The sequence below is a fragment of the Gossypium hirsutum genome, chromosome D04 (assembly GCF_007990345.1).
Source record: "Gossypium hirsutum isolate 1008001.06 chromosome D04, Gossypium_hirsutum_v2.1, whole genome shotgun sequence".
Lineage (NCBI taxonomy): Eukaryota > Viridiplantae > Streptophyta > Magnoliopsida > Malvales > Malvaceae > Gossypium > Gossypium hirsutum.
In genome coordinates, this window is record NC_053440.1 from 4,450,413 (window position 1) to 4,461,991 (window position 11,579).

Consider the following 11,579-nt stretch of genomic DNA (forward strand, 5'->3'; position numbering starts at 1 on the left):
CTTGGCCTCTCCATTTTTTCTCTTTTTTTGATTTTGATTTTTATTTTTTTGGACTCAAAGCACCCTTTGTGAGTTTTCACCTTGGCCCCTTTTTTTTTTTAGAAATCAAAGCGCCATTTGCGGGCTTTCACCTTGGTTCCTTCTTCTTCTTAAGCAAAGTATTTATTGACTGAATCTGAGTTTATAGGACAAGGCAGGTTTTTTACCATCCATCTCACTCAAGATTAATGCTCCTCCAAAAAAAACCCTTTTTACAATGTAAAGTCCTTCCAAATTTGGCATCTATTTTCCTCTGAAATCCTTCTGAAGAGGAAGAATATTTTCAACACTAGGTCCCCCTCGTGAAACTCTCTAGGCCGAACCTTTTTGTTGTATGCTTGCGTCATTTGTTTCTAGTATATCTGACCGTGATATCGAGATTGGGTCTATTCTGCTTCATCTAACTTCAGCTCAGCCAATACCTAGAGATAAAGAATTTTGACTTCAAATGGATAAAACTGTGGTAAACTAAAGAGAAAGGCGTTGCCTCGGTAAAGAATTTTCACTGCATCGTTTATAATGTTGATCTTGGATATACTGTAGATTTTTGATGTCGTACTGCTGTTCAGATTACAATCACAATGCTTAACCCGGACATATCCTGGTATGACTATGTGAAGATATCTTTGAACTCTTGAGGTAACTCAACAAGGTCTTGTTTTGTTTCTCCGATTATGCACATTCCCTTAAGGTCACAATCTCCACTGTCTCCTCAGGAGGTAAAATTTCCTTTCTGCTCTACCATCCTCAACAAGTCCGGAGATAAGCTACTATCTATGGCATCTTCAAAGTCATGAGATCCCTCTCAACATATGTCTCACTCAAAAGGAGATTCTAAGTCTGTAGCAGCGACACTCAAGTCATTGATATCTGGGGACCCATAGTAGGTACCAAAGAATATACACAAGAATGTATGAATAATATGAATGAATGAATGGTTTGGTAGGGAAAAAATCCAAAAGAATGAAAGAATCGTAAAGAATAAAAGAACATTTACTCAAAGATGATTTCAATAATGTATTTCATTAAAAATAATAATGCTCAGACACGAGCCTATTTCACAAAGAAGTTCTTATTGCTTCTAGGCTAAAAGTAACAAGTGTGTTCTGAACATTACTCTACCAGACTCTAAATAATATAGGGGTTTCCTTTGCAGTCTCATTGCTTATAACACCTCCCAGGCGAATATCTAACAAGGACATTTTTATTTGTGTCTGCATATATGGCATCGATATGAAAACCTCACACTTCTTCATACATTGCATTCCCTCCATCATCCATCATGATTGGGTAGCGGATTTCCTGCACTAGATGGGTCACCAAACTTGACAACACCCATGTCGATGAGTCTTTCAACTTGCTTCTTGAAGGTAGTGCAATTCTCAATTGAGTGTCCTATAATTCCTGCATGGTATTCACATTGTGCGTTCACATCATACCATTTGGGATACGGAGGTTGTAGAGGCTTCACATGAAAAGGGGAAACAACACGTGCATCAAATAAATTTTAATACAGTTCCCTATACGACACCGAAATTGGCATGAATTGGAGCCTCTCAGTGTTTTGTCTTGTACCAGCTTCCTGTCTCGATGAACTTTGTTGATTAGTGGCCACCTTTCTTGACTGACTTACAGTAACTGATTTAGAGTAACCCGTGTTGTTCACCTCATCCTCTCTTCTCCTTGAGACTGACCTCTTGTTACTCTCTCCAGCCTCGATCTTCCCATTTCTTATGGCATTTTCGATCATCTCTCCATTCATAACTATATCAGGAAAGCTTTTTGTAGCACTTCCTAACATATGCGTAATGAACGGTGCCTTCAGTGTGTTAATAAACAGCATGGTCATTTCTTTCTCCAAGAGCGGTGGCTGAACTTGGACCGCGACTTCCCTCCATCTTTGTGCATATTGCCTAAAGCTTTCGCTCAGCTTCTTCTCCATATTTTGAAGGGTGATTCTATCAGGAGCCATGTCTGCTACATAACTATACTGTTTCATGAACGCTTGGGCCAAATCCCTCCATAAACCAATCGTGGTACGACTCAGTTGATTGTACCACTTAGATGCTGCCCTGCAAGGCTATCCTGGAAACAATGTATCAAGAGCTGGTCATTGTTAACATATCCCGCCATTCACCTGCAGAGCATGGTGATATGAGCTTCTGGGCAGCTTGTCCCATTGTACTTTTCAAACTCAGGCATCTTAAACTTATGAGGGAGTACTAAATCTGGGACTAAAATCAGCTCTTTAGTGTCAATACCTCGATAACTTTCAGTGACCTCCATTGTCTTGAGCTTTTCCTCGAGCCACTTGCACATTTCCTCTAACTGTTTCGGTAACTCCTCCTTCATTCTTTCCTTCTCAGCCACTTCATCAAAGTCAGGAATGGTAGAGTTAACAAGGTTATTTTCAGGATTAGAGCCCGATCTAGCTTGGAAGTTTGAAACACCAGCTTGAAACTGCTGAGGCATGATGGTGACAGTAGATCTATGCGGGTCTTCAGCTTGAGTTCGCACATGTGGAGGAGTAAATCCTGGAGGATAGAGTGGTTTATCCTCATTACCCTCTTCAACATCAGCCATAAGACCCTTTCCTTTATCACCTCCTCCAGTCAACAGTTTGATTAGCTTTGCCATCATAGTATTTTGGGATTCCTGCATCTTCTCCGACATATCCTGTTGCATCTTGTCCAACCATTCCTGCACTTGTAGCTGAAGTCGGTCTTGCATTTCTTTCTGGTACTGCTGCTCGAGCTTTTCCAATCTCTGATCCATGTCTTTAATCTTTGCTCGAGTGCCGTATCGGTGTTTGGTTGGTTGGTTGGTTTCCAGGTTAACTGAGCAATGATTTAGTTAATTAGGATCATTTAGCGATGTTTAATGCATATGATGTAATGTAATGCAAATGCATAAAATGAATGCAAAAAGAGACGTTGATTCACGTTCAATTCTTTACTAGAAAACTTCACTAGAAAATAAATCTCTTTACATAAAGCGGATATATATATACGGCTTCACCCTTGTACTCCAAGCGAAGACATCGACCATTCGGATATTAAGATGCATCTCGCGAATTTGATCTCCTTTTTGTTTGATTTAGGTCGTAAATCCTTGCTCATTCACGTTCATTAGCTTCTTTATGAGATTGGGACCTTTGCTGACTTTTGAATAAACTTTGACAATTTGGATCCTCAGGTCATGCAGGAAAGTCGTATACTCCTCTTGTTAGGCTTTTCGTGCCATGTTTTCTTCAGACCACCGTATTATCTTCCACCTTATAGAGAAACCCATATTCCATAACAAGCTTTCTAATTTAGTAATCGAACTCAAATCAACACCGCTTTTCTAAGATGCAAATGTAATGCAATCATGATGTCATGCAATCAAAACAAAATAAACCCAAGTCAGTATCACACCAAAAAGATATAATCCAATACAAACATAAAATAGCAAGAACATTTATTCAGGAATCCACTAGGGTTTGGTATAGCTCTACCTAGAGCAAGTTCCTAAAGCTCACTATATGAGGCTTAGTTTCTAAAGTAAGGGTACCCGAACAAGCAGATTCCTCGATCCTCACCCATTATACGCTCATGTGGATCGAGTTCAATTCAGGGGGATACATTTCCCTATGGCTGCACGGAGATGAAAATCTCACGAAGACATAGGTACGGATGTATCCCAAAAGCGGTCCCCTACCCTGCACGGAGATGAAAACCTCATGAAGGACTAGTTTCTCGCTCCCACTTAAAGGGTAAAACTAACCATGTAATGCAAAATGTAAATGCAAATACAAAGTTGCTAACACCATGATGGAAAAAAAAATCAATGAGTATGAAGGGAACTCATGAATTTTTTTTAAAAACTTTTGATTTCCGACACAAAGACAAACATAATCAGTTTATGGCTCGACTCTCTAAAGTCCCCAATGGAGTCGCCAAGCTGTCGGAACCATCTTTTTGTAAAACAAAAATTCAGTTGTCGACCTTAAAAATAAAACTGGAGTCATCACCGATCCTTTATTAAGGTGTGATCGGCTCACCTAAAAACAATTTTGGTCTACGAAATTTGAGAAAATAGGTTCGGGAGTCAGTTACGCACGAGGAAGGGTTAGCATCCTCGTAACGCCCAAAAATCGGTACCGAATTGATTATTTAATGTCTTGGTGTTGAAAATTTGAAAAGATTTTAAAAGAAAACTTTTTATTTCATGAACGCATCAAAATAATAAAATATTCTTATTTCAAAGAAATAAAACACCGCACCCAGTGAGTTAGAGCACAATATTTTTAAATCTTCAAAATACCGAATATTGCCTTTTGCTTTAGAAATTCTTATTTCGAGTTAATAAAATGTCATGACCAGTAAGCTAGGACCCGACATTTTTGAATTCCCGAAAATAAGCTTTTACTTGAAATTTGTGAATTTATTGCAAAATGAATACTTGGCTTTCTAAATTTATCGAAAAATAATCGCAATCCAGTAAGTTAGGACATGATCTTTCTCGAGAATCATGAATGCCAAATATTTTGAAAATTTATAAAATATGATGATTTTAATGCTTTAACAAAACCAAAATATATTTCCCGAAAGGTATGTTAAAAGTTAATGTATAATATGAAACAAGACTTTAATTTAAGACCAATATGAAGAAATATTCACAAATATATATATAAGTACAATATACAAGTAAATTTACAAATATGTGCATGCATACATTTGACACACCTATACAAAAATACAAAAAGATGGGATGGAATACATATATCAATCAGAAAAAAAAATGCATGTATGTATTTGAAAATCGTGAAAAATAAAAAAAATAAAAAATGTATATGTGTATATATTTACAAAATAAAATGTATAAGTATATATATAATATAAAGTATATAAAAATAAGAAAACAAAATAAGGATATAAGGAAAAATGTATGTATAAATATATGCATGTATATATTATATAAAACAAATGCGTATGTGTATGTATTTTACGAAAAACATTTCTTGAAAATGAAATTCACAAAATATATATGTTTTGTAAAAAATATGAAAGAAAAAAATAATAGAATATTATATATATATAATGCGCATGTAAAAAAAACCAATATATGTATAGATATATATTATATAAAAAACGTGTGTAAATGTATAAGAATAATAGAAAAACTAAAAAAATTAAAATGACTAATGAAGGATTAAATCAAAAATAAAATAATTTTAAGGGCCGAATTTAGAATTAGAAAACACGCGTATGGACCTAATCAAAGAGCGCGCAACAAATGAAGGACCCAAATAGAAATTAATCCATTCTCTCAAAACGTTGCGCAGCATTACGGGCCAATTTGAAATAGAAGTAAATTATGCAGCAAAATTTAAAAACAATAAAGAAATTAATTTAAAAAACATCATAAAACAGGAGGACCCATTGCGCAAATGTCCCAATTTAAAGAAAATGCGCGGATCCTGAGAAAACGGGTCGAGTCGTCGGGTTTCGGCCTATACGACGTCGTTTTGAGGCCATTGAAGTAGACCCTAAACGACGACGTTTCATAGCCCTTATAAAAGCCAAATTTCCCTTTAAAAAATTCATTTTCCTCTTTGATTCAGAAAAATAGCAGAGAAGCACTGGTAGGGTTCCTCTTTTATGCCGCCGCCACCAATCGAGGCATGCCACAGCCTCCGTCGACGCCCCGGTCTCCGATAGCGACGGAGAGGGGCGCTAACTCAGCGGTTTCGGCGAAAAAGGTATGTTCGTCCCTTTTCTTTATATTTTAAACAAAAATAAATAAAAATAAAAAGAAACTATATAGAAAATATATATATATATATGTATATATGAAAAAAAATAAAAGAATGATAATCCCCAACAAGGTAAAACAGAGGGAAAAAAACACCTTCCTATTTCAAAATAAAATTTGTATTTCTTCTGGTTTTTTCCTCGGTCTACTCTTTCCCCGTATTTTAGTATCTCTTCCCCTCCAAAAAAAATCCCCCCCTTTTACAGATTTTCCACGGCTTTAAATAGCCGAAATGGAAAAGAAAAGTAAACAAAATCAAAAAGAGATATATTTTGTTTTTTGTTGGCGTGATTTTTGCTATCTTGTTTGTGTTTGTTCCTACAGGTACTGCTAGAGGAGAACGCGCGCGGAGCGGCGGGCACGACATGCGGGAGTGGTTGCGCGATGTGCGGCGCTTGCAGTGGGGTGGTGCGTAGGGAGATGCGGCGCTGGGGCCAAAGCTTCTAACTGCTGAAGGTTCTAGGGTTTAGTTTTGGGCTGGATCAATTATTGTTTGGGTAATTGGGCTCAGGTGGGTATTAGGCCTGTAACATGGGACTGCTTATTTTTTTGTTTTGTAAGGGCCCGGGTAAATTGGGCTTATTACAAAGTAGATATAGAAATTTTTTTAAAAAAAACACATACTTGTGTTGCAACCGCCATTTCTCACTTGCTCGTCTGCAAAGCATCTGGAATTACAAAAAAAATAATAATAATGAAAATTTTAAAAATAATGAAAAAAAAACACAGTGAAACAGAATTAACAAAGGAAGTGAGCAATTAGAGAATGATCGCAAAATGCAGGAAAAAGAAAAAAGATAGCAAGAAAACAACGATGGAATCAAATCTAAAATACCTTTGGGAGATGTTTTCTTCTTGAAGATCTTCAACATGAGATTAACTTCACTGATTTATCCTTCAAAAACAAACAAAAACCCTAGGAAACCAATAGCAATGTGAGAGCAATAGCACTTCTAGTGAGGGAGAGACATGGGCATCCATAACCCTGCAACCCAGAAATAACCAAACATCTTGCTTGGTTTCCACTTCAAGGAACAAATAAGCTAAAAACCAAAACCTGCATAGGAATAAACTTGATAGTACCACCAGAAATACGAAGAGCACCAAGTTTGGGAACAATTTGGAATGGAAACTTTTAACATGTTTCATCTTCTTAAAGAGGGTCAAACAATAATATAAAAGGAAATCAAAATGGGAGTAGAGTTACTTGAGGGACGACTGCTCACATCGAACCAATCCGATTGTTTCTTTTCTCAAGTTTCCACCTCATACGATTCGTAACTGAAGGCCTTGTTGAGGGTTGTTAGGGTTTGTCAAAGGGTTGGTCAGGATAGAAGCATGAAAAAGAGAGAGAAGGTTGGAAGGAAATGGGAAGAAGAATGAAAAAAAGAGGCCACCGAATTGGGGGAATGTATTTTTATTCCCCCAACCAAACATGCTGTAAGAGTTTTAGGCACCAATTAAATTTTAGCATATCATCACAATGTAAAGAAACTAAATTATTATTATACTCTCATCTATAGAGAAATTATCTTATTATCCTTTCCACCACACTATTCATGGTCCCTTTCAACAAATTTTTTCACGTTAATAACACATAATTTTGATAATTTTCTTACTTTGAACCTTGACTTTAGAATCTTGAACCCCAAACTTGAACTTAACACCCCAAATTCTTAAACCTTAAACACAAACCCAAATCATTGAACCTTAAACTCATACCATAAACCTCGAATCTTTAAACCATCAACCTAAACTTTGAACCCTAAATCCAAAACCGAACCTCGAACCTTAAATTTTAAACCCAAATCCTGAATCTCAGGGTTCGAGATTTAAGATTCAAGGTAAAATAATTATCAAAATTATGTGCCAATGACATGAGAAAATTACACAAAAATTACAATTTTTTTAAAATTTGGTTGCATAAAAAAACGAACTTATGAAAATAAAACAAAATGATTAAAATTTTCAAAAAAATGATTGTTTATAATTAAAAAATTTATTACTTTAAATAATTTAATTTAATTTAATTTAATTTAATTTGAAGAAGATATTAAATAAACATAAATATATAATAATACTTTATTATCTTTAAAATTTAATGTCGTAATATTATTTTATTAATATTTAAAAATTATACTTTTTAGTATCATCTAAAAGAAAAAGAGAGAAGTAAACTAAAAAAGGAAAAATCAATTGAAGTAATACACATCATGTATTTTTTTTATAAAAGGGAGCGTATAAAATTATGATTTCATATTATTTTATCTCTTTTTAATAAGAAAATAATAATTTATATTTTTTCTCCTATTTTTATATATTTTTCTCTTAAAAAATTTAATTTAATTAAAAAAATTAAAAATTAACGAGAAAAATCTAATTTAAGAATAAAAATGACTTGTAATTACAATTTCGTACCGATCCTTATGCGTATGGAATTGGAAATCTTGATTTATGTCTACGATGATATATATTAATAATTTCTGCATTCAAGACGGGCGTTTACTCTTTCAATAATTTCAACAATTTAAAGTAAGAGAGTCAGGTTACCTGTCTTTTTCCGCGCAAACCCTGATTCCAGACCTTGGCCATTTTTAATTTGGGTACAGGGTACTTGTAAAATAATTTCTTCATCAGTTCCAAAAATAGAAGACGGAAATACAATAATTCCTATGGCAGCCGTGTGGTCTCTTCTCATGCTCCTTTCTTCATTCTTTGTGGCTAGAGGAGTTGAAGACGAGCATTCAAACGGCACCATTGGGCTGGGATATTCGCTTTCCCCCTTAACTCCACCCACCTCATTGGCTTCGCCTTCTGGTCGTTTCGCATTTGGTTTTTACAGTCAAGGCAATGGCTTTTCAATTGGAGTTGGCTGGAGGGAAATAGAAAGACAGATAACAAAGTTGTATGGACAGCAAACCGTGATGACCCGCCGCTCCATGCAACTGCTACTCTGACACTAAACGAGAAAGGTTTGCTTCTTTCGAGCGGTGTGAGCGGAGAAAATAAAGTTATTGCTTATCCAAATGACTCGGCTGTCAGCGTCTTCTCTGCCTCCATGCTAGATTCAGGCAATTTTGTGCTCTACAACAATGTCAATCATACCATTTGGGAGAGTTTCGAGCATCCTACAGATACCCTTTTAGGTGGTCAGGCTCTATTAACTAATCACGAGTTGATCTCCAGTTCTTCAGAAAATGATCACTCGTCCGGAAGGTTTCATCTATATATGCAACTAGATGGGAATCTTGTTCTATACCCTCTACAAGTCGATGATGCTGTTATAACTGCCTATTGGGCCACAGCTACTAGTGGTGTGAATCGTTCACTCCGATTATTTCTTAACTCGACAGGCTTCCTACAACTTATCAACAACACTGATTCCTCCATCTACCTAGAAATTAATTCTGGATTTTATCCAGAGGTGAGCTACAATGACCACAACGAGAACACCAGCAGCAGCAGCAACGACAGTATCGTTCACAGTGCAAGCCTTGATGTTGATGGAAATTTCCAGTTATATACTCATCAATTTGAGCCAAGTGGTGGATTTCGAACTTCCCTAGTGTCGCGTGCGTTGAAGGATTACTGTAAAGTTGTAGGCTTTTGTGGTATCAATAGCTATTGCACGTTTAATGATGACAGAGCTTACTGTGCATGCCTTCCCGGCACTGATTTTATCGATCCTCAACGCAATACCCTCGGCTGCAAGAGAAATTATAGTGAAGGACATTGTAAAGGAGGGAAGGACAATATACCCCTTTATAACATCACTCCATTGCAAAATATAGTATGGACTAAAGGTATATTTTACAGTGAAGAGCTAATGTCCATGAGTGCCTGCAGCCAAACATGCTTGGAAGACTGTAATTGTGAGGCATCACAGTTTAGCGATGGAGTTTGCAGGAAACAAAAGCTTCCACTATGGCATTTGCTACGACAACAAGGTGATAATGACGTGAGTTCCACAGTTTTCTTGAAGATGGGAATCAGAAGCCTAGAAGCAGATGACGGTACTGTTCCCCATGAATTAAAGCCCCAAATCAAAGGGAAAGATCTGACGCTGAAAATTCTTCTTTTAACTTTCAGTCTTGTCGCATGTTCATGTGCTTTGCTTGCAATCTCTGGTGTATTCATTTTTAAATTTCGAGTTCTAAGATACAAAAGGCTGTTGGAAATTGGAAATTTGGGCCTAACCGGAGAGCTTACGTTGACGTCGTTTTCATACAATGAACTCAAGAGAGCAACGAATGGGTTTAAAGAAGAGTTGGGTAAGGGATCCTTTGGAGCAGTCTACAAAGGGTCCTTAAACAGAGGAAGAAATTTGATTGCAGTAAAGCGATTGGAGAAGTTAGTGGAAGAAGGAGAAAGAGAGTTCCAAGCAGAAATGCGAGCAATTGGCAGAGCTCACCACAAGAATTTAGTTCGACTTTTGGGATACTGTGCTGAGGACTCCAAGAGGGTGTTGGTGTACGAGTACATGGGCAATGGCTCTCTTGCTGATCTACTGTTCAAGTCAAGACAGCGCCCTGATTGGGATGAAAGAACAAGAATAGCCCTGGATGTAGCTAGAGGAATCCTCTATTTACATGAGGAGTGTGAGACCCCAATCATTCACTGTGACATAAAGCCGCAAAACATATTGATGGATGATTATTGGAGAGCTAAAATTTCAGACTTCGGGCTGGCAAAACTGTTGATGGGGGATCATACAAGGACCTTCACAGTAGTGAGGGGAACTAGAGGATACATGGCCCCAGAATGGCATAAGAATGTTCCAATCTCAGCGAAGGCTGACGTTTACAGTTACGGAATTGTGCTATTGGAAACTGTGTTTTGCAGACGAAACTTGGACATCACTGTATCAAACCCAGAGGAGATCATTCTGTCGATTTTGGTGTATAAATGTCTGGTTGAAAAAAAGTTGGATAAGCTTGTGCTTGGTGAAGAAGTAGATAAGAAAAGCTTGGAAAGAATGGTGATGGTGGCACTTTGGTGTATCCAAGATGAACCTGCACTTCGTCCTTCCATCAAGACTGCAGTGATGATGCTGGAAGGCATTACTGATATATGCATTCCCCCATGTCCAACTGCTTCCTCCATATAATTCAAGTCACGTCCTAACAATCAATCATCTCACTCAGAGTGTTCGTGTAGTTCATGTTACGTAAGGACTGCGCCATGTTTGTATTTCCTCTGGCTTGTAATAAATTTGTAAAATGCTTCCTGCAGCAGTGTTCTCCCATCATTTGTAGGTTTAAAAATTGTGTTCGAGTTATCTAATCATATAGTAGTTGTATGTAATAACTGAGTTTTACTGTAATTTCTAATTAATAATCTCCTATTGCTCAAAATGGTAAAAAACTTGCAAAAGGGTCATGTAAGCAAAGCCATTATGTGTATGCTAGGACTAATAAGTCCTTTTGTCTTGGACTTGTTATGATCTCATTAGACAGGATGTTAGGAAACTGAATAATCATTTTTAAGCAGAGAGATTGTGCATTAGAATAACAGCATCCAAGAGCAAAACCAGAACTCAGAGGCTGTGACTGTAGAACATGTTCCGGCAAAGGTACATGAGAATTATCAACTTAGGTGATATTGGTATATTTGCACATATGTGCAGCGCTATGGTTTGAAAGACGACGACGACGACTACTACTACATGCCATACAGCTGAAGCCATCTTCCTCTTTTTGTGATCATATGAGTATATGTACAATACAAGTTTTCGGTTAAGGCCC

The 11,579-nt window shown here is 36.8% G+C and overlaps 1 pseudogene across 1 annotated transcript; it reads left to right on the forward strand.

The window, feature by feature from the left end:
• Positions 1-8,462: 8,462 nt before the first annotated feature.
• LOC107959448 (G-type lectin S-receptor-like serine/threonine-protein kinase LECRK1) lies at positions 8,463-11,270 on the forward strand (annotated as a pseudogene). Its single transcript, XR_005912354.1, has one exon. The product of XR_005912354.1 is annotated as a G-type lectin S-receptor-like serine/threonine-protein kinase LECRK1 (transcript).
• Positions 11,271-11,579: the final 309 nt, after the last annotated feature.